Here is a 20,720-nt window from a genome sequence, read left to right on the forward strand (position 1 = left end):
AGAAAAAAAGAATTATAAACCAATTTATCTAATGAATATAGATTCAAATATCCTCAACAAAATACTTTCTAATCAAATTTGACAGTATATTAAAAGAATTAGATACCACAATGAAGTGGGTTTTATATGAGAAATACAAAGTTTGGCTCAATACAAGAAAAAACAATTAAGATAACACATGTAAAATTTGAAGGCAAAAATTCATAGGATCATATAAGTTGAGGCACAAAAAGCATTTGACAAAACTGAATATGTTTCAGTAAAATACTTCCAAAGATAAGAATAAAAAAGCTCCTCAACATGATAAAGGTCATATATGATAAACCCACATAAACATCATACACAATGCTGAAAAGTGAAAGTTTTCAATCTAATGTTTCACAGTTCAATGATGCCCACATCACTACTGTTATTAAACATTATGCTTAAAGTCCTACTAGAGATATTAGGAGATAAAAGGGATCCATATTGTAAAGGGGGAATTAAAACATTCTCTCTTTGCAGATAATATGATCCCATTTATATAAATTTTCAAAAAATCAACAAAACTCCCAGAGCTAATAAATGAACTCATAATAAAAGAGTTCATCAAAGTGATGAGATACAAGAGCATCATGCAAATATCAGTAGTGAATTCATACACTAGTACTGAGTATTCTGAAAGGGAAATCAAGACTAAAATATTCCATTTAAAATGGTAATTAAAAGAATAATTGGAATAAATTAACCAAGTCTATAAAGGATCCGTATTTGCAAAACAAAATATTGCTAAAAAGAATCAAAGAAGAACTAAATAAATTGAGAGACATTCCATGTTCATGATTTAGAAGAATACATATTGTTAAGAAATCACTTCTACCAAAATTGATTTATAATTCAAGGAAATACTGATCAAAATATTAATAGCTGACATTGAAGAAGAAGAAAAAGAAATTATCCAATTCATTTAGAAGATTAAGAGGCACAGAATAGCCAAAAACATCTTGAAAAAGAAGAAGTTGGAGGACCCACACTTCCTAACTTTAAAGCTCATTACAAAAAATTCAATGATGAAAACAGCCTGGATCTGACATAAAGATAAACATATTGATAAATGGAAGCAAGTGAGAGCTCAGAATTAGACCTGCACATTTTTGAACAATTGAGTTTTGATGAGTTTGGCAAGTCCACCCTACAAAGACAGAACAGTCTCTTCAACAAATGTTGGAAAAACTGGAAGACATCTATATAAAAACAATGAGGACCACTATCTCACATCTGATACAAAAAAATACTTCAAAATGGATAAAAGACCAAAATAGAAGTGATAGAACCATAAGATTCCTGGAACAAAATGTAGGCAGAACTTGTGGTGGATAAAAATTTATTAGACCTTACACCCAAAACCACAAGCAATGAAAGAAAGAATATGAAAATGGAACCTCCTTAAAGTTGAATACTTTTGTGCTTCAAAGTACTTTGCCAAGAATGTGCAAAGTCAGCCTACTCAACGGAAAAATATTTGGAAATCACAAATCCAATAAGAATTTTTTATCCAAATTATACAAAGAAATCATACAACTTAATGATAAAAGGTCAAATCCAATAAAAAAATGAGCAAAAGACTTCAATGGACATTTTTCAAGAGAGGAAATATTAATGGATAAAATGCACACAAAGTCATGCTCAGCATTACTACTTATTAGGGAAATGTAAATCAAAATTATGAGCCATCATTTCACACCTAGTAGAATGGCCAATATTTAAATAAAACAAGAAAAATACAAGTGTTGGAGAGGATATGAAGAAATAGGGACACTCATTTACTGCTGGTGGGGATGTAAAATGGTGCAGCTGCTGTGGAAAACAGTTTTGTCATTCCTCAGGAAGCTAAATATAAAACTGCCATATGATGCAGTGATACCATTACTGTGTATATATCCAGAAGTACTGAAAGTAGGGACATGAACAGATATTTGCACACTGATGCTAATAGCAGCACTATTCACCACTGCCAAAAGATGGAAACAACTTATGCTTATCAACCGATGAGGGATAAACAATAAACATGATTGGGTATCATTCAGCTGTAAGAAGGAATGAATTCCTGATGTCTGTAACAACACACATGAACCTTGAGTATATTATAATGAGTGAATTAAGCCAGACACAAGAGGACAAATATTTTATGATCTCACTAATATGAACTACTAGTAAACAAAATCAGAGTCATAATCTAGAATATAAGGTACCAGGACACAGTAAGGTAGAATATGAGGAGTTGATGAATATTTTTGTAGATATTTTTATTACACTGATTCATAATAATTTGAAATGGATAAAAGTTGATGATGGTACTGTATTATTGTGATTCTAATTAGCACTGCTGAATTATGTGATCATGGCTAAAAGGGGAAATTCAGTGTCATGTGTGTCACTAGGAGGAAAGCTAGATAAAACAGATGATGAAAGTGGTTAGTAGTAAAAAGATAAGAATATTCTTTTTGAACTAGTACAAGTGTATGTCATTATCACAAGATGCTAATAGGGTGATAATTGGGAGAAACTATACCTAAAACAAACTACAGACTACAGTTAACAATAATATTTCAGTATTCTTTTATCAACTGTAAAATAGACACCACATCAATGCTAAGTTTCAAAAATAAAGGGCTATAAAGTGTATCATCTCTTCTTTTGGGAGGAATGAAAGTATTTTAAAATTGCCTGTGATTATGACTGCACAATTCTTGTTGATTATACTGTGAGAGCCATTGATTGTATACTTTGGATGGATTGTACGGTATGTGAGTATACACCAGTATGGTGTGTGAATATATCTCCATAAAAGTGCTTCAAAAACAGAAGAAATAAATCTGGACACCACAAAGCACTGGAAAAACTATTTATAAAGTACAGAAAAGAATTATAAAGCAACACTGTTTATATATAGAGAAGCTATTTTTCAAAACTGAGGGAAAGACTAAGATATTCTCAGATTAACAAAAGCTGAGTATGCATCATTTGATCTGCCCTATCAGCAAAATCAAAGTGAGTTCTTAAGACTGAAAGGAAAAGACACAAATAAATGGTCAAAGAAGCATGAAAAGATCTCCAGTAAAGGAATTATGTTGGTAAGTTTTAATTTCAGTACTATTTTATTGTATTTTTGGTATGCAACTCCGCATGCAGAATATAACAGGCAAATGCATTAAAGTAATGAAAAATGCATGGTTTCAGACTCATAATGAATAAACACATAATTTGGAACAAGAACTTTATAAAGAAGGGTTAATAGAGCAATACAGGAACAAAGTTTGTGGATGATCTTGAAGTGAAGTTGATACAAAATGTAAAAAGATTATTAGATACAGGATGTTAAATTAAACTCCATGGCAATCAAAAGAAAATACCAGAAAATATGCAGAAAAGGAAATGAGAAGTATTTCTGTAGTGGTTCATTAAAAAAGATCAACTAAATTAAAAAGGAGGAAGTAATTAAATAATTGAGGTACAAAAAATTATACCTTACAAAAACCAAATACTAAAGTTTTCAGAAGTCTTGAATTACCAGGAGTTATTTTAAAAGTAACTGTCTTAGGGTAGGCCACAATGGCTCAATGGCAGCATTCTTGCCTGCCATGCAAAGGTCCTGGGTTCATTTCCTTGTACCTGGATATGTATTAAAAATATAAATGTCTTAAATATTCAAGTTATCCCATCTATATCATGACTTTCTCCATCATGTATTCAATATATCACAGGTTAGCATAAGAAATTAATTGGGACCTTAGTGGCATTATGCAGAAGCTGCAGCTGACACATGAAGGCCACTAGACAACATAGAAAATGTCTAGGAACTCAGAAATACATAAAATTTATGTGTGGTATTATGTAATATCAATATATGTTATCTTTCAATGCCAATAAGTTATTGTAAACAGAAAAAAAATTCAGACTTTTTCTCTGGTATGAGTAGAGGACCAAATACTTGTATGCAGATTTTGTACATTGTGGGGGCACCACTTGCTCCCTAACCCCTGTGATGTGGAAGGGAGAACTCTATTCTACTTACAAATGACACACCTTAAATTCAAAGACACAAATTAGTCAAAAGTGAAAGGATGAAAAAATATCCCATGAATATTGTAACCAAAACAGAGTGGGGATGGTTAAATAATCAGCAGACAAAATAGACTAAAAGTCAAATATTCTTAGGAAGAACAAAGAAAGGCTCTATACATATTGATAAAAGGATCAATTACAAACATAAATAGAATATGTAAACTCAGCCTTAAAACACAGAATATAGGATACATAGATATAGCCAGAAGTTAGAGAAGAGGGGGACAATTATGTATTACACAGAGAATTTTTAACAAGTTTGAACTTAAATGTTTAGAAATGTATAGAGGTAAGGGTAGCTTGTTACTGGGATTATAAATAACAGTTTTCTAGTGTAGGTGAATTTGGTTGAAAGGGGCTGATAGAGAAATAGTGAGTCACCAATTAACACCACAAATATAATCAATATCTTATATGAACTAGTACAAATATACAATGCTTGTATAAAAAGTTAATATAAGTGATGTGTGGGGAAAATACCTTTGTCAGCTATGGACTAGAGGTAACAGTAATACCTTAATATTATTTCATCAACAGTAACAGGTGTACCTCACCAATACTAGAGGTCAACAATAGAGGAGATAAGGGATATGGGATGATTTGGTTTTTCTGTTTTATATGTCTATGTGTCATTTTTCTTTCTGGAGCAATGAAAATTGTCTATAACTGATTGTGATGGTGCTTGCACAATGAGGGGATTCTACTGTGAGACATTGTATACATATATGGTATGTCAATATATTGCAATAAAATTTGAGGATGAAAATACATGTAAATACAAATTATGAGGCCTTAAATATGTGAAGTAAACATTCACAGATTGATGAGAGAAATAGGTGATCCCATATCAATAGTAGAAAATGTAAAAATCACTTTAAATAATGGTTAGCACATCCACACTGAAGGTCAAAAGAAAAAGAACAATTGAATAATAATATGTACCAAGTAGATGCTACACAGACATATGTAGTTGTATTTAATGTATATAGAGAGGGAGAGTGTGAGAAATAGGTAGCACAAATAGTTTGAAAACAACAGAGTAAATATTTTTCTGAAGTGAAGAAGGATCATTCCCTAAGACAGATTGTATATTCTATCACAAACATATTGGAATATAAGTTTTAACAAATTTCAGAAGATTGAAATCATATAAAGGAGCTTACCTGAACAAAATGAAATGTATCTAATTATCAGTAACAAGAGAACATGAAAATTTACAAATATGTGGAAATTAAACAATGCACTCATAAGAAACCAAAGTAGCAAAGAAAAAATCACCAGGAAATTTGGAAATATCTGAAGATGAATGAAAAGGAAAATACAAAATACCCAGACTTGTGACAAAGATTAGGTAGATTGATAGAGAAACAAAAAGAGAGGGCACAAATAACAAAAATCATTTGAACTGAAAGGGGAAATAGTGAAATAAAAGGAATTGTAAGAGGCTATTAAGAATGACTGAATGCTAATAAATTAGATAATACATGAAAGAACAAATTCCCACAGATACACAAATTGACTAAACTGACTCAATAAGAAAGATAATTAAAAAAAACAAGAACAATTATGTATTACATTAGTTATCAAAAACCTCCCAATGCAGCAACATCTAGGACAGTATAGTGTCATTACTGATTTAAGCAGAATTTCTCCAAAGAATACTACAAATAGCCAATACTACATGAAAAAATATTCAACATCATAGGTTATCAGAGAAATGCAAATCAAAACCAAAATGAAATACCACTTTCCATCCTCTACATGGCTATTGCTAACCAAGTCAAAAATAATACATTTTGATGAAGATACAAAGAAATAGGGATCCTGATATTATTGCTAGTGGCATTGTAAAATGGTACAGTCACTACGGACACCAATTTGGCAGTCCTACAGAAAGTTGAAAATGGAATTCCCATATAACCTAACAGTCCAACTTCTTGGTATAAACTCAAAAGTTAAGGACACAGATAATACGGTATACCAATGTTCACAGCAGCATTTTTCAAAAGAGATAAAAAGTGGAAACAACCCATGTCCATTAATAGATGAATGAGTAAACAAAAAGTGGTATACAAATGTTTTAGAGCAGCTAGAAGACAAAACCTGAAATGGTGATATGGTAGCCCAAGACAAACTCTGGGATCTGTCCTGTAACTACTTGTAGACAAATGCTTTGAAAACTATTGCTTTTGTCTTTCTTTGCTATGTATATATGTTATATTAAAAATAAAAAAAGTTAAAAAATAAAAATATAAAACTAATTCAAAATAAATGTAATAGTCTCTTACAAACTAAGGTCTATAGTTAACAATAACACTGTAATTTTCTTTCGTTAATTATAACAAATTCACCATACCAAACCTGACTGTCAATAATAGGAGAATATAAAGTGTATGGTATTTCTTTTGCAAGAAATGAGAATGTTCTCATATTAAAAGTGATGATGAATGCATAACTACATGATTATACAAAGAGCCTTTGATTGTACACTTAGAATCAATTGTACAGTGTGTGAATAAAAACTGTTTAAAAAAAGTTGTATACATACAGTGGAATATTATCAGCTGTAAAAGTGAATGAAGAGCTGATATATCACATGCATGAATCATGATGACATGTTTTATAAAATAAGCCAGGCACAAAATGACAAATATGTTATGAACTTGTTTAAACAAAATGACTGAAAGAAGGAAATTGCATAGTGACCAATGGCTGCTGTGTTACAAAATTATGTTGTTACCAAAGTCTTGAGGTGTACAGAAGGAAAAGGAATTATTGTTTGATGAGTAAAAAGTTTCCATTTGAGGTGATGAAGAAGTAGGATAATGGAAATTGGTGATAGCACTATGTCATGAATGTAATTGATCCAACCGAAATGTCCACTTGAAAGTGGTTAAATGGGAAACTGTGAGTAGTGATTGGTACCACAAAAAAGTTTTAAAAAGAAACTCAAACTCAAAAAAGCAAGTTTTAAAAAGAAACTCAAACATAATTGTACAGCAATACCTATAGAAACTTTTTTTATATCTAAAACATGGAAGTAACACAAGTGTGCATCAACAGAGGAGATAAAGTGTATTATATAAACATAGAATGGAATATTATTCAACTGTAGAGCTGACTATTATTCAGCTGACACATGCTACCATGGATGAACTAGAAAACACCACATTGAATGAAATGTCAAGCACATATTATATGGTTTAACTCATTTGAATAACTGAAATAAGCAAGTTCGGAGACAGAAAATAGATTAGAGCTTATCTGGTGCAGGATAGATAGGCAATAGTGAATTGATGCACAATGGGTACAGAATTTCTGTTTGGGGTAAAGGAAAGTTTCTGGAAATGAATGGTGGTGAGCATAGTCCAACATTGTCCATGTAACTAATCTCAGTGAATGCTATTCTTAGGAGTGTTTGAGATGGTAATGTGTATACTGTATATATGTTTCCAGAATTTAAAAATTCTCTTTGTCTCTTTTGTTGCCCTATTTTTAAAAACTGTGGAAACGTATATACAGCATATATGTTATACTGTCTCTTTTCTTACCCCAAGATGGGATCTAATATTGGAGAAAAGACTTGAAAAGACCTTGTTGGACATATGCCTTGTAATGATATTATTGTGTATAAAATTTTAACTCTACATAAGGCAGTTTCATTAGTGATTATCCTAGTTCTAAGGATATTTACATAGAAGTATTGTGTGCAAGGAAAATGGTGCATCCAGGATACTCTCAAATGTTTAGGAAGGAGAAAGACATAAAGGAAGAAAGAAGGAATGGCAAATGTGAAAAAATATAAAAAATATTGAATCTGGATATAGGGACAGAGTTGTGTTTTGCTATTCTTTATTTTTTGCATTTGCCATGTGTGCCAGTTTTAAAGGATTTATGTACCCTAGAAAATCCATGCTTCAATCCTAACCCAATCTTGTGGAGGAAGTTATTTCTTTAATCCCCATCCAGCACTGCATGCTGGGAACTTGATTGTCTCCATAGAGATGTGGCTCTACCCATTCCAGGTGGGTCTTGATTAGTTTACTAGAATTCTTTAAAAGAGGAAGCATTTTGAGGAAAGTGGAGAACAAGGAGAGAGCCTTCGAACCACAGAAGAACCACAAGCCAGAGACATTTGGAGATGAATAACAAAATGTCCCCAAGAGAGCTTCATGAAACAAGAAGCCTGGAGAGAAAGCAAGCAGCATTGCCATGTTCACCATGTGCCTTTCCAGTTGAGAGAGAAACCCTGAACTTTATAGGCCTTTCTTAAGTGAATGTAACCTCTTCTGCCTTCATTTGGACATTTTTATAGACTTGCTTTAATTGGAATATTTTCATGGCCTTAGAACTGTAAAATTGGAACTTATTAAATTCTCCTTTCTAAATGTCATTCTGTTCCTGGTATATTGCATTCTGCCAGCTAGCATATGAGAACACCCTGTAATTTAGAAATTATTTCAGTAATAATAAAGGAAAAAGTGAAAGGAGAATGGACTTGAAATGTCAGACTACAAAATAATGGAGGATTTAATAATAAAAAAACATAGAAAACAATTAAAATGGAAGGTTTCTGTCTTTCATTGTAAGTAATTTTATTCATTATGCCAAGCTCTGTTCTCATTTATCTTAATAAATTTTCATTTAAAGTAATTACTTAATTAGAACAGAGCTTGGTGCAGCCATTTATTGCCTGTAAGAAAACCACTTTAGATACAAAGGCCAGAGAGGTAGAAAATGAAGGAATGAAAAACAGTACTGAGATACTACATGCAAATAGTACCTAGAAATTAAATAGGCACACAAGAATAATAGATAAAAATTAAAACAACCATAGCTATAAAAAACAAAGAACATTATATATATATATATATATGAAAGTGTCAACCTATCAAGAACATGTACATATTATAAACGTATATACAGGGAACAGCAGAGCACCAAAATATATGGAAGAAAAATTAAATATGTATCTATTTGGATAGACATTTAACTCTCTACTATGGTAGATAGTTCTACTATAATAGTTGGACAATTCAATTTTTTATTTCACAAATGAATTAAAAAAACTGCAGATGATTGATAAGGAAATAAAGGATTTAAACAACACTATAATCTAACTTGTTCCAGCAAACTGGTTCTTCTGAATTCCATGTGGAACACTCAAAGAATAGATTATATGTTACCCTATAACTTATGTAAAAAAAAAACACTGAAAACATAAGTAACTTCTTTGACTGAGTGAAATGGGAAGTTCCACAAATAGTGGAAATTGAACAACATGCTCAATCAACCAAAGGGTCACAGTTGAAATCACAAGGAACATTAAAAAACAACAAGAGATATACAAAATTGAGTACACAACATAATCTATAGGAGGCACTGAAAATCTTGCTAATAGAGAAATTTAGCCTTAAACACCTGTATTTAGGGTGGGTAATGGTGACATAGTGGCAGAGTTCTCACCTGCCATGCTAGAGACCTGGGTTGAATTCCTGGTGCCTGCCCATGCAAAAAAAAAAAACCGTACTTAAAAAGAATAACAATTTTAAATTAAATAACAGAATTTACAACTTAAGAAAATAGCAAAGGAAGAGCAAACTAAACCCAAATCTGGTAGAAAGAAGGAAATAAAGATTAGATCACAGATAAATTAGAGAACTGAAAAACAATAGAATCAATACAACTAAAAGTTGGTCTTTGAGAAGATCAACAAATTTGAAAATCTGATAACTAGATAAATAATAAAAGAGGGAAGAAATGATTCTTTAAATTTAGCAACAAAAGCGGTGACATTTCTAACAACCTCACAGAAATAAAATGTGTTTTAAGAAAATAATACGAACATTTCTGCCCCAACAGATTAGATATCTTTGACAAAATGGCCAATTCCTAGAAACCCACCTTGTCCACTTTAAAATATTTCCTCTTAAAAATTCACTTAAAAAAAAGTACATCTATTTGAAAAGCAGATATTTTATGTAATCATGTATTCTACTTTTTATATTATTCATAATTTTGTTACCTTTTGTCTTTCTAGCTTAGTTATTATGCAACATTTTTAAAAGAACTAATAATCTCTTTGAGTTAAGGCTGTGTTAGTCAATGCAAATATACAGGCAAACAAAACAGGCAATTGTCTGCCCTGTGGTGTTTAAATTTAGCTTACAAAGGATAATTTAAAGTTAAAAAATGACAACAGTAACTACGTACATAGTATCGAAGGATGTCATTTTTGAGATGGGGCAATCTTCTTGGAAAGAACAGATGTGCTAGGTGAAATTTAAAGTACTGACTGGGCAAAGCCCTAGAAAATTTGCCTGGTATACAAACAAGTTTAATGAGAAAATGCACAAAAATCCCAGCAACAATAGACTGTTCTTTGCAGAAATTGAGAGTGAAATGGACTGCAGGCAATTGGGGTAGACTGGATGGCAAAGAGTGACAGAGAGAAGAATTCAGGGTCTGAGGACAATTGTAAGCCCTATAGTCCTTGTTCTAAAAACAATTTGCATGCATTGACAAATTAAAATAAAATGGCATGATGAATTATCTGTGTCCAAGTGAGCCCTTTAGGTTTAGGATACATTGACATTAGGACTAAAGGGGTACATTAAAAGAAAATTTAGAATGGTACTGGTGAATTTTAAATATCCAAAGATGGATGCCTCAAAACCTTAATGAAAGAAATGAGACCTGTATCATAGGATGCAATATGGAAGTTGTAATCAAGTATAATTTGATACTCTTTTCTTGAATCCCACCTAGACTAATGAAGGGGAGGTGACTTACTTGAAGCCTCACTTGAATCATCTTGCAGGAGATCCCACTAGTGCAATCCAGTACAATTTGAGCATTAAATAAATAACAGATGTGAATACATTGAATAAAATAGAATACATGATGTTTGAGTGCTGTAACATAGCCAATGAGCAGGCAAACCCTTTGTAAGGCAGAAAGCCAAATAAAATATAGATCTCTGTTGGAAATGGAAAATATGACAGAATGAAAACCATTAGAGGGTGGTTGACTGGGTTGAAAAGATTGTGGGTGGAGGATGAATGGAGACCAAAGTATTGATACAATCTCAAAATATGTCTTCATAAAATGGCATTATAATACAAAATGAAAGCATGTTTTGACATATGGAAGAACTTTAAGAAATTTCAACAAGTTATAAAATTCACATAACTGATGTGTGAGGAAAGTGGATCTCTGATTATGCTTGATTGAATGCAGTAAGAGAAGCATAGCTTCAAATTGGGTTTCTACTGGGAATGTTGGACTTAAATCTCAAAAGGGAACACTGAGCAGATCAAGGTTGGGTCATACGTGCTCTTTAAATTTGTTGAAGATGTAAAAATAAAAGAACCTCAGGAGTTCCATATTGACGTTAACTGGAAAAATTAGATATTTTTAGTTTGTGAAGGGTAGAACAATGGATAAAATTTGAAGGGGTCTGTAAGTGAGTTTATAGCACGGAATCAAAATTGATTTCTGATTTGAAGATTTTTAGGAATATGCCTTTGTTTTGTCAATAAATGCAATGGAGTATTTTTATGAAATGTTTGTTTGTGATCAAATATGGTTAAATCCTAACAGCTGGAGAAACTTAGTAATGGGATTAGGTAATTTTTGTACCTACTGTTGTAGTTTTTTCTATCATTTGATATTATTTCAAAATAAATTATTTAAAAACACCCATATCCGTCTCCCAACATCCCCCAAGACCCTATTAGGGCCTTAACAGGAAATCATTCCCTTTATAAACTACTTTGGGGGGGAAATGAGCATCAATGTTACATGACTGCTGAGAACATGCGATGTATTTTCATTCATTCAGAATGCTATTTATGTCTTTCAATAGTATTTTATGCTTTTCTTCACATGGGACTTTTCTTCTTAAATTTATTTTATTGTTTATGTTGCTGTTGTGAATAGACCATTTCCTTCAACTTCCATTTCTAGTTGTTGTTAGTGTTCTCCAGTCTATTGCTAATTTGGAAAAAAAACTATTGTTATTTTTGCATGTAGCCATTTTACTCAATTGTCTGACTAATTTTCATTTTGCTTTTAAGCTCTAGAAGTTTGTGCTTTCTATGTCTGCAAACATATTATTGGAAAAAGGCAAGAAACATATTAATTGTATAAAGTTTTTAGTCTTAATACACTTCTTTATCTGAAGCAATACAACATTGAATTATAATGACATTAGTAGCAAAAAGAAAAAGAAGTGTTTACAAAATCAAATGGTCTAAATGGAAGATTTCAAGATTATTTTTTAAAAAGTCATCAGTAGTCTACATTTATTTTTTCTCCAGAGAAGATGCCTGGGCTATTAGTCCTTTCTTCATATTGAGTAGTGGACTTTCTATTATAGCATATGTAATTATTTTTCTTTCCATAATGCCTGAGATGCAAAACATCTCAAAAAAACATATAATTTATCTTCCTATATAATGCAGATATGAAAATTAAAGATTTTGCAATTTTGTGAAATAGAAATAAAACATTCATTTCACTCTCATGGCACTAAAGTACTCATATCTACCTAAATGCAATTCAACAAAAAACTTGAAGCAATCAGCCTTTTAAGAGTTTGGATGTTACTACATAGTAAATGTGTCATTATTATAATAATTGCAGTATGTCATTGATGTCCTGAATGATTTGGGCTCTTTGTGGAAACAGTGAGGTGTTTGTATTTCAGTTTCACACAAAAAGTCCTTCCCCTGCTGCATATTTTGGAGACTGCATTTTAACCCAGGTTGAAAGCCATGGAGAAAACCATATATTATATAAATCCATTCTCTAAACCAGGGATGTGCTACTCCAGAATTTTTTTGTGCTCACTATGCTTTCAGGAAGTATATCAGATTTTAGTCATATTTCTGCACTTGGCTTTTTTTGCCCATCTGTGTATGTGTGTTTCTCAGGATTATCTCTTTCTACTTCAGCAGTATTTTTCAATTCTTTGTATGCAGTATGGCAGGGGTCACATTTCATTCTTTTCCCATGTGAGTATCCCTTTATAGCAGCAGCATTTGGAGAAATTTTTGTTTGGTTTTGTTTCCCTTTGTTTACTTGCTTGTCTGCTTATTTGGGAAGTGCAAGGGCCAGGGATGAAACCCAGGATTCCTGCACAACAGGCAAGAATTCTACCTCTGAACTACCCTCACACACACACACACACACACACACACACACACCTCAGTAGTCTTTTGGTAGATATTAGTGACTTTTGGTAGATATTAGGAGAATGAGGGTGGGACTTGATCACATGAGGGATTGTGGTAGATATTAGGGGAATGAGGTTGTGACTTGATCACATGAAGGATTTGCAAGGTGGAGAAGTGCCACAGACTATCAAACGTCAGGGTTTACTTTTATGTGCCAAGCTGGAAGGGTAACACATGTAGTTAGGGCACTAATTCTTGTTGAAAAATGATTACAAACATTTATGAGACTTATTAGTCCGAGATTATATACTGTACCAAGAGAAATTAGTTAATAAATCTGAATAAAAATCCAAACAATATACATAGTTGGATGGTTCTTAGACCTATCCCACCTTCAGTCTATATCATAATAATAAAACTTAACTAGACATAAATATATTTACAAATTTCAAAGTGGAGAAAGAGAAAAGAAATTGCAAATGACTCATAACCTTTTGTAATAGTGACACTTACAAGAGATAGGCATATACAAAATGATGAGATTGTAGACTTGCTGATTTCACCTTTCCAAGGAAATATACAAAATTAAACTAAGTGCAGATTCAGAGTTTAAATTTTCTACAGGAGAAATTTAGTTTCAGTGAACACATCTGAATGGCAAAAAACAAAAAACAAACAAACAAAAAACAGCCTCTGACATTGCTCTTCAATAAACTGATAATTTAAGTGCTGCACAAATTTCCTCTTATGTAGACTTAAACAATAGGCAATACAAGGTATTGAAAATCACAATAGTGTCTTGAGTACCAAAAACTAATTTCTGTTCATGCATGAATTTTAATCAAGGCAAGCATATCCACACTTGAAATTTGCATAATTGTTAAATTCACATGGCAAATAAGCAATTTAAAGTGTACAATTCAGAGGTATTTAGGTCATTCTCATTCTTTGCAATTATCATCTCTATCGAACTGTCTTTATAAGTAGTACCATATCAGTCACATTAAAACTAAAGTATTTTACTAAGCTAAACTTAAAAGTAACTTAAGATCATTACCTAGTTATAAGAGATTATAAAATGTCACATTAGAAAACAGAAAAATTTAAAAAGTATATTTCAAAAACTTTACTCAAAACTTTGTTTTTATTAAAGCCATGAAAGTAACATTAGTATGAATGATGGAATTTGGGGTAAATGACATTTAAAATTAATTTTGGGAGTTGTTTTACCCATACTTGCAAACTCTTCAATATTTTTTCAACTATGTAATTTTTGCAGGAAAAATTAAACAAAAAAGTAAATAACAAAGGCATGTACCATTTTTTACACTTCAGAGTTTGAGATGTGGCTCAGCCAGACTGGCTGGTCCCTCAACTGCTGCGTTGGAAGATTAAAATGTTTTACATATAAATTTCAGTATTTTAGAATGATTTTCCTCTCTCTGTGTATCTCTATTAGGATTGTCACTAGAAAGAGTAGAGTCCATAAAATAATCCCAGTTTCTGACCTGGCAAAACCTCCGATAAGCAGACACTTTGCTAATATACTTCTTCCTAAGAAAGTAGAGAATGAACTACATGAAAAGAGTGTGTAAAATGAAGATTCTGTGCTTCCTATCTAAAAATAAACCTCAGAGAACAGCAACAAAGTCCCTACCTCAGTCTCAGGCATGAACAAGAAGTAATTTACTCACATGCACGTTGCCCAAGTCCTCCACGAGCTATTGGCGCCTCCTCCGTGGGTCCCACAGAAAGAAATTGCTTGTCCTTCCTGTGGTTGTGGTGCTTAGTGGGGGAAATGAGCCAGGAGGTGTTTCCAGCATGGTTTGGTCAGAGAAAGTGTTTTTGCGCTCCCTCTGCTGACTGGTGGTCCACAGTGCAGGAAGTTTAGGGCTCTACTTCATTGTAAAAATGTGCCTACTCTTTCAATGACTAAATAACTGAGACTGTACTCAGACTGTTCAATGCCCAGAGACTGAACTTGGGTGAAGTGAACTCCTCAGCACAGTCAATATTGAAGGTTCAGAAAGAAGGACCTGAAGAGAGAGCAAGAGCTCTGGAGCCCCCTCTGTGACCTGAACCCAGTTCACATCACACATTTCACCCCCCACCTGTCTGGACAAGTCCAGGACAGAACTCCTGGTGCATCACAAAGGGTATCTGTGACCTCCCATAGAACTCTCTGAACTGGCCCCACTTAGCCAGAGTCCTTCCTACCTCCATTGCACTTTCTGCCCTGTCCAGTTAAGAGATAACCACAGTTTTGTTGATGAAGTTGTTGGACATCGAGTTAGGTGACCTGCCCATTATCTCATTGACACCTGCAAGCATGGCAGGCCCAATTCTATGTTCCAAGCTCAGGGTACACAGAGTTGCATGGGTCAAAAAAGTTTAGCAGGTGGCTGCTTAAGTCATAACAAGGAGTGGCTGAAGTCTTTCCTGCACAGCTTACTCCTCAGAACCTGACTCGTGTGTTAGAAAGTACACAATACTTTAAAGAGAATAAGCTCTAACCTGATAGTGCAGAAAAACAATTTATTCACAATCTTGCAAGAATGGACACACACCCAAAAATGGTGTTTAGTGCTCCAAACAATAGAATGCCACAGGTATTTGTATCCTAAGCTTAGCACACAGGTCCCTCTCCTATTCCTCCACTGATTGGATAATCCAGAAGTTACAGTCTATGCAGATAGTCTAACGAAATTTCCTGCAGAAGGTTCCTGCTTTTTATTACTCTTTACATTTCAATGATCCTGGCTATTATTTATTTAAACTTCTCTCTATTTTTTTTGGTGCCAATTCTAGGCTTATATCAGAGGTGCTCTCTTTTTCTGCTCCCTGAGTTGTTCTGCAGCCCTTTCTTGCACCATCTTGTGTGAAAGCTAAACTTAATTTTCTTACAAACCCCCCTCTTTCTTTTAGAACTTTTTTAGTTTACACATTTTGTTCTTTCTTCAAATTTGATAACATTTTCATGCTTTTGATTATAGGGATTTTCTTTTTTAAGGAAATTGTACTGAACAGGCATATGCTTGGTTAAGGCAGCCTCAATGAGTCTCTGAACTAATCCTCAAGCACATGGGATAATGCAGCACTCAAGTGCTATGAGTACCCCAGCTAAGATGATTAAAGTAGTTAACATGGATAGTGCCACCACTTTCCATTTCCTAGACTTGTTTTTTGTTTTAAACATCCCATGAGGGGGTCATCTATGCCTGAATTTTTTGCGAATTCTTTAGATAAGATCCTCAGACTTGTAGGGCTTTGCTGAGAGTTTTATTTGGGCTGAATTATTGGGGATAAATGTATAACCATCCCTGGCCACAAAGCTAATACCTTCCTTCTCAGCTCATATCATGTCTAGGGCCATCTTATTTTTCCATGTCATTTGGCTAGTAACATACAACTCTTCTTCTCTTCCTTCAATTGCATACTTGGTGTAATTAATTTCATTAATCCAATCTACATTTTTGTTGATGGTGAGCACCAGAATAAGGATGATTTGAATAAGGATGATTTAAATTCTTCAGCTACTTAATTTCTAACCTTAAACTGACTTGAGATTTCCCTTGGAACTCCTAAGCTTTTTAAATTAACTCAATCCTCCTCCATTTTAAATACCAAGGTGAATGGGATGGCCAGTTGGACCAGAGCACAGGTCCTTCTCACCTTCTTTGGAAAAACAGGTTGGATGATGCCCTTTTCACAATACCACCAAAAGTCTGCTTGTGGTGTGGTTAACCTGGAGAAATTGCTATTACTGTGCTCAGTCACATTCCATTCTTGGATACATGAGGCCATGGTTCCAGGGTCATGGAGCACTTCTTCCCATCTAGAGAGACAGGCAGAGTGATTTCCTTAACTGAGGCAAGAAGCCAGTAGGACCTTGACTTTTCCTTCCCTAATTAGAGGGACAAGGAAGGACAATATACTTTTTTTTTTTACTTTTTATTTTATTATTACATAGGAAGGCACCGGGAAACGAACCTGTGTCCTCTGGCATGGCAGGCAAGCATTCCTGCCTGCTGAACCACCGTGGCCCTATACTTCAATTTTTAACAGGAGTAATATTCTGAAAAAAATACCATGCACTTGGACTCCTTTTGTGTTCCTCCATACCCTTTGGAAAGGGCACAGCAAGAACAGTGGGATGGCCTGTTGCACACACATAACCGTTGCTTTTGTTTAGACTCTGAATTGGACATATGATCCATTCTACCCAGGCATTTGCATTTTTGCACCCTATCCCTACACTTATGGTTTGCTCCAAATTTTCTGTTCTATCTTCCCTGACAACATTGGAATTATTCTGTATTTGGAAAACTAATTTTTAGCTGAGTTCTTAGGCACTATTGAAGAGTTAATTGGAGATGGAGTTATTGGCTAGGGAAAGAACTTGTATCCTGAACCTTTCTAGAGGGTGTTTTTCAGTGAGGTTTGCCCCCATCCCTTATATTCTGTTAAATATTATTGTATCTCTGCTACATCCCCTGCTAGATATTTGTTTGCTTTCTTGATGGTTATCAAGAGGTTACACTGCCTTAGGTCTGTGAAATTAATTCCATGTTCACCTTTCATCCCTGAAATTGGGTGTCCGTCATACATCATTCCAGAATGAACAATGAGAGGCTTGACTGTAACAAGCCACTACTGGCTCTGGACACTAGTATTTGTTTTTCTCACCCAATTGACATTGATTTGTTAAGCCTCTGCAATCTATTATTTGTCAAGCATCAAATGTAAGGCCTGGAAGATGGGGCCCCTGACAAAATGATTTAAGCTACCCCCGGCAAATATTTTAGAAAGCCTCTCTTACCCCAAGCTGCTTCAGCCCAGAATCTCCTTCCACCTCAATCAGCTGCTTTCTTTCAGTTATTTCTCATTATTCAGCCTCCAATCTCCAGCAAATGAATTCTTGTTTAAACTACCCTCATTTATTATTTGGCTTCCAGAATTTTTAACCCTGCATGCCTAAGGCAGTGTTGGAATTTTAAACTTTACCAATAGAAAGCTCCCAGCTCCAAACTTAGCCCCCTATTTCTGAAAACTAGCAGAAAGGGATATGTCTAACCCTTGTCCTCAACTTCTAAACCTTAAACCTTAAAAACCTATCCCCACCCACCATCTTGGTACAACCATCTTTCTCTTTCTCTTGAAATGCTGTCTGGGTGGCTCTGGTTTCCCCTGAAATAAAGCTTTGCTTAAACCCCTTTGTTCCACCTCCTTCCTCGTGACTTTGCAGAGTTTACTTTTCATCAAACTGTGCAGTATGGGGCTTTAAACTTCAGTTACATAGATTACTAATTTGACAGAACTTATTACATTCCAAATTTGGAACATTATGACTAATACAATATTTCTCAGTTTTAAATTGGTCCCCAGATCCCTCATCTGTCTTCCTTGTGTAAAACTTTACTTTGGCCAGGGTCACTATTAACTATGTTAGATTAAAGAACAAAATCCAAACCCAAAATTAAGAAAAATTAAAACCTTTTACCCTCCCAATTATTGTCTCTTTAACGTGATTTTAAAGGGTCCAAAGTTGGAGTGATTTCCCAGGAAACAGACTGTGTTGTTGTGTACTTATCATCTGGCTTAGGGATTGGTCCTTTCACTTTAGTGTAGTGAGTCCAGCCTTTCTCTGCCATCCAGATGGTCATTCAGGTGTCAACATCATTCCCAGACCAGTTGGAGTATTGTTGCTTTCCACAATTTAATGAGAACCTAACTGCCAGGTTGTTGTTGATGAGCAGCAAATTCAAGAGGTGGAGTCTGATCTGGCAAGCCAAAGTGCCCAAGGGCTGACAGAGTAGAGGACAAAGCCAGTATATAATTTTTAGGGAAGAGATCCTTTGCAGAGTCAGCTACATGTATGGTCTGTCCTAACACAAAACCCTCCTCTGGCTCTGGACCTGCAAAACTCAGAAAGAGTCATCTGCTGTCAACATACAAAGAAGGGACACCCATAAGATACATATTCTTATTTCTCCCATAAGGAGAAATTGAAAGAAACACAGGGTTACCAGACCCAAGCAGCCTTGAAAAACCCACAGGGCAAACTCCAGTATACTTCAAAATCTAAGAGTCATTTATCTTTATGACCTCAGAGAGTGGCAGTCCCACCCTTTCCAAGGGTCTACACATTGACCCACCTCTCTCAGAATGCAAACTTGGGGAACACTGGGGAGACCACAAGCCTCATGGCTCCACCTTCTCCAAACACTGGGGTGGCATCATGGCCCTCCTCCACCTCTGGGGCATATGTTAAACTCCTCCATGTGGTTGCAGCCAAACTCACCCAATCCCCAAGGAATTTGCCCAACCCTCTCTCCAAGGCCTGGAATGGCACGACTCCCCCACCATGAGCTGGAGGCCCATCCTCTGTCCTTGAGGAAGGCCACCTTCTCCAAGTGCTTGTATGGGTCTGTTCTTCTGGCTCAAGGCCTCCCGACTTTAGACCCAAACCTCCATTGTTTTGCCTCCAAAGCCATTTTCCTTCAATGTATCCCTTCCCTGGCCCTCCTGGTCTTTATTGGCAGTGGCTTTCTTTATACACAAATGCCTCAACACTCTCACTCCTACTCCATGCTGCAGTTTGGGGTTGTTCCCATTAGCCTGTACTGTGGATTTTATTAGGTTTTTTCCCTAAAAGCTACTCCCAGCTTCTGGAATGTAATGCATGGGGCTTATAATTTGGTTATCTTCCCAATAGATATCAGTAAGTTTGAAATGGAGGCTTTAAATCATTTCCTTTTACCCCTGAAACTGTGAGGAGCTACAGTGAATTTGATTCCTTTTGTGATATAGGTTGCAGAATATTGAGCTGCCCTAAGAAAATGTCAGTTCTCCTTGATATGGGTCCACCTTTAGATTTATCCAAGGCTTCTGATGGGCTCTTGGGACAAGGAGGCCATAACCTTCCTAATTTTCAAACTTTATTAGGGGTGTCCCTTGATCTTCTTTCTTTAAATTCAGGCATTTCATTTTAGGATTTCCAGGTTTCCCACTGCTGAGTCTTGTGCCCCCATCACACCTTTATCCTCTTTGGCCAAGACTGTTTCTCTATTTCACCTTTGCCTGTTTCCTTCTTGATTTATCTTAATCCTTTATTGACCATGTGGTTGATTGTGCTTAACATGATTTTAACTTCTTGTTTCTGCCATGTGCTGGCATGGCACAGAAAACCATCAAGTTATGTGACTTGGATTCTGCACTTGGTGGGCAGTCCAGGAACATGAAGCCAGCATTTACACTGGCCCCTCAGCCAAGCTCATCTATGGCCCATCCCTGGTACTGGTTCCCACCATAAGGGCCAGTGGCTGCCAGGCCTGAGAGCCTGGGGGTGGGCCATGCATGGTAGAGGGTTTGGGGGCTTAGAGGACGGAGCCAAGCAGTTGCCAAGCCTATGTTCTCAGGACTGACTGACCCATGTTC

At 35.0% G+C, this 20,720-nt stretch overlaps 1 long non-coding RNA gene across 1 annotated transcript in view; it reads right to left on the bottom strand.

Moving 5' to 3' along the window:
* The window catches only part of LOC143672898 (uncharacterized), a 45,357-nt gene extending 30,292 nt beyond the window's left edge, over positions 1–15,065 (bottom strand). Inside the window, exon 1 of the long non-coding RNA XR_013170091.1 lies at positions 14,978–15,065. This is a non-coding gene — a long non-coding RNA (uncharacterized LOC143672898). The remainder of the gene's footprint in view (positions 1–14,977) is intronic.
* Between the last annotated feature and the right edge of the window lie 5,655 nt (positions 15,066–20,720).

Source organism: Tamandua tetradactyla, assembly GCF_023851605.1.
Source record: "Tamandua tetradactyla isolate mTamTet1 chromosome 22 unlocalized genomic scaffold, mTamTet1.pri SUPER_22_unloc_1, whole genome shotgun sequence".
Taxonomy (NCBI): Eukaryota; Metazoa; Chordata; class Mammalia; order Pilosa; family Myrmecophagidae; genus Tamandua; species Tamandua tetradactyla.